General features: G+C 40.2%; 1 pseudogene; it reads right to left on the bottom strand.

Moving 5' to 3' along the window:
* Positions 1–739: 739 nt before the first annotated feature.
* On the bottom strand, positions 740–2,044 carry LOC121799415 (annotated as a pseudogene).
* Positions 2,045–4,178: the final 2,134 nt, after the last annotated feature.

Genomic DNA, 4,178 nt, shown 5'->3' with positions numbered 1-4,178 from the left:
CATCCTCCTCTAGCGGCTCCTCCAAACGGTCAAGGTCGGTATCCCTATCCGACGCCGTCTCCGAAGACGTGGCTAGCCAACTTGCCGGAGCTAACTTGGGTAGCCCCGACGCCGGCCTGAGCGGTTCCCAACGCCGACGATGAGGCCACCTCCACCCCCTCCCGTTCCCGTTCCCTATGCGCCACCTCCACCCCCACCAACTCGTTGTGGTGGATTTTGGCCCAACTCAATATGGTCGATAGGTCAACTATGACCCATGAGCAACTTCGATCGCATGAGGCCATGATATTGGGCCGTCAAAAACAATTGGGGGTAGTGCCGCCGGATGAATAGTCTTCCGCGGGGGTATTTTTAGCCTTTAATTATGTAATTTTTAATTTGTAGGGGTTTAATTATGTAATTTTTAATTTTTAGAATTTTAATTATATAATTTTTAATTTTTAGGATTTTAATTATGTAATTTTTAATTTTTAATGTATTTTATAATATTATTCCAGGTATTTTTAATGTATTTTAATTTTGTGGAAATGTTTTTATTTAAATTGAATAATGGTATGATGGGACCCTTGTGCTCGTCCTTGCCGAATAGCACGGATGTGGGTGTTATGCTTTTACCTAAGAGCAGGCAGAAAAAGTGGGGCCGGGCCCACAACCGTGCTCGTTGGCAAGAGCACGGTTGTGGATGCTCTAACTTTTAAACCATCAAACTGCATTACATGTGAGGTGGAAGTGACCATCATAAGAGTAGAATTCACCTATTAAGTATTTCATAAGTTTGATCATTCCATACATGATACAAGTGATAAAACAACAAATGTAGCTAATTAAACCTAATATCATACGCCTTGTTCCCATCAATCCCAAAAATCCCAAAATGTTTCTCATACTCAGTCCCAGTCTTGCCATCCTCATCAAACAAATCAAACAAGAAAACCTCGACCCCAACACCCGGCCTCTTGGGCGTCCCAACATCCCCCAACGCCCTCCTCACCACATTCCCATTATAAGCAAACGCATTCTCCGCCGAGCCCCCGTCTCCTCCTCCCGTCGGCCACCCCGTCTCCGTCACCACCACCGGAATCCCCTCGAACCCCTCCCTCTCCATCGCGTACACGAACGCATCCACCGCCGAATCAAACATGTTACCGTAGGCCAACCCCTCATCCATCTCAACCTCCGACGACCTAAAAGTAGCATACTCCAACGTCACATGCTCATGTTCATTCTCAACGTAGGTGAAAAAAGGGTAAATGTTGACCATCAACGGCGAATTAGTATCGCGCAAGAACTGGAGAAGAGGGATCAAAACCGGTTTCACATCATCGTGGAAAGCGCCGGTTGAAGGAGGGTAAGAATTGGATAAAATCGTTGCTGCGTGGGAAGATGAAACCCTAACGATGTCCGTTTAGCCCTAATATTTGAAGGGCTTGGTGAATGTTGAGGATTGCGGGGACGATGAAAGGGGTGTAGAATGGATCTTTTTGTAGGACCTCGTTTCCCACGGCTAAGTATCGGAGCTGAGAGGGTGCGATGTGTGAGAAGATGTTGGATTGGAGCCAGTCGAGAGAGGCGGCGACGGTGCCGTTTGCGAGTGTGGGGAGGATTTCGTTGGGGACGCCGATGGTGAGCTCGATTCCGGTGCCGGAGAAGGGGGCGAGGGCGGCGGGGTCAGGGTTGAAGAGGCGGATTCTTGATATGCCGTTGGAGTTGAGGAGGCCGATCACGGAGGCGGGCGGGGAAGGTCGGCTGCCACCCTGCCGTAGCAGACTCCCACCGGTGCGGCCCCTGCAAATAAAAATAATTAGGGCATGATTAACTTGTTGTGGAAAGTGGTGTTTGATGCAAACCTGAAAGCAGGGGAGAGAGGGAGAGGAGAGAGATTAAAAGGATGGTATGAGTGATTTTCATTTTCTTGACAGATGGATACAATTGTTGATTGGCATGATTTTGATGGTTATATATGGAGTGTTTTTTGTGATGTTTTGGTTTGATTCTGGTTTAGTTTTATGTTTCTGTGATCGTGTTTAAGATTGATGAACTGCATTTTTAAGTTTGGTAAAACTTTGTTAATGTTTCTCAAATACAGTTGAACAGACCCAGACAAGTTAATTAGGCCATTTGCAAATCATAACATACTACTAGTATACTATTGGTATTGTTGATCCAATAAGTCTGGTTAAGATGAGTGAGTGCAAAGTGAATTACTTTGTTAGTAGGGGCGAGCAAAAAACTCGAAAAACAAATCGAATTTTGAAATTTAGTTCGGTTTGATTTTATTTTTAAAAAATTTTGGTTTTTCGACCGGGTATATTAGTACTTGTATTGGCTGAAGAAGACAGTGTGACTGTGACACTGCTTTTGGTGCTTTATTTTTTTGCATCTAAATCTGTCTTATTATATTTATAGGATTTGGAAAGAGAAACTTGGTTGGTGATCTGGAGGAGGTTAGGGTGGGATTGTGATAGGCATGCATTGTATTGTGGTTGAGACCAAAAACAGTTGTTTCAGCCATAAAGCAGTGGCATTCCATCTTTTCAAACAGAGCCTTACTTACCCTCTGCACAAAATGTTCTCTTCTGCTTTTTTATGTTTCTTTACAATTAAACCACTAATCCATGTCTCACGGACATAATTCCATTAATCATAACAATTAAACTCACATCCAACTAATTGAAGCTACATAATAATTATGTCATTTAATTTATGAGAAGTCGAAGAATATATATAATTATAAGATTAAAATGTAGGTAACAAATGTTGGTGGAAGTGGAAGTGGAAGTCTAAGTAATGAGTAGTTTGATGGTGGAAACAAAAACAATAATTGGTATGTTTCCAGTGATAACTGTATTTGTTTACCACTTTTGAATCATAATTGGGCTCCGGCCCAAAATAATCACAATAATTTGAAGAAGTAAAAAAGTACTAGTAAAAAACAAAGCCGTAAAATAATTGAGCTTCATCATTATTAGAGTGGATAAAATATGACTTACTCAGTTCAGGTAGCTTTAACTATAACCCTTCCTCCCACTAAGAGAAGAGGACTCACTCAGTTAATTAAACATTAAGAATCTGCCCATTATTGCGTTATTGAACAAAATAATTAATCTTATAATTATATCGATCATTATAATGATTGCGGATTTTTTGTAGGTTGATGGATCGAAAGTGGGATCTGTAGTAAGAAGAATTATTGATTGATATAAAAATATTTCTTTTCTCATCACCGAGGCATCTACAGCACCATTATAATATTTCTAGTAATAATTGCACGCCATCGAGCCCTACCCTAACAAAAGCAATACAAACAAAGATATAAAAACAAATAAAGCATCGAATAGTTTATCGGGGCAATCGACATGATATTTGCACTGTCATGATTCTTAAATTTTTTTTCATGTATATATGTTTCAATATTTTTATTTCCTTTCTTGATCAAGATATTAGATATTCAATGATCAAATAGGTTCTTTTCTAGATGAGGTGTAACATTAGATTAGTACTATACGTAGTATCTTTGAGATCAAATGTTTAAGTTAAATCTGAATTACTTTATTAGATTGGGTTTAAAGGTTTGTTAGGCCATCCACAACGCTGTTCCTATACCGTTCCTATACCGTTCCTTAAACCACTATTTGAGGGCCCCACTGTACTTTTTTACTCCATTCCTTAACTAAGGAACGGAACCTGCAACCCTCCGTTCCTTAACCGTTCCTTAACCGTTCCTTAAATTACTATTCATTCAATTTCATTAATGTCCGCCTCTTCCTCCCGGTTACGATGGATGTACGTACGGGAGCGTCGTTGGGGCGGCGCGGCTTCTTCCGCCTCCCGTCGTCGATCTTCTTCAAGTGATTGTTCCAATATTTGTCGCATTTATTCATAAGGATCCATTAGTTTGATTAAATTTGGGAGAAGGAAAATATAGTTGATTTGAGATGAAAATTGGGGTGGAAATAGAGAGGAATAGATGTGTGTTTGTGATTGAAATGAGTATGAAATAGGAGTATTTATAGAGTAAATAAATAAAATTAAAATTAAAAAAAATAAAAAACGGATATAAAAAAAACGGTCTCATTACCGTTGCAAAAAAAATTTTTTTTATTAAATTCGAATTAACAAAAAAATGAATTATTGCGTTACCGGACGAAGCCCACTCGCGGGGCAGCGAGTGGGCTTCA

Source organism: Salvia splendens, chromosome 4 (assembly GCF_004379255.2).
Source record: "Salvia splendens isolate huo1 chromosome 4, SspV2, whole genome shotgun sequence".
NCBI lineage: Eukaryota > Viridiplantae > Streptophyta > Magnoliopsida > Lamiales > Lamiaceae > Salvia > Salvia splendens.
The sequence above is the reverse complement of the archived record's forward strand: the minus strand, read 5'-3'. Positions and strand labels throughout refer to the sequence as shown.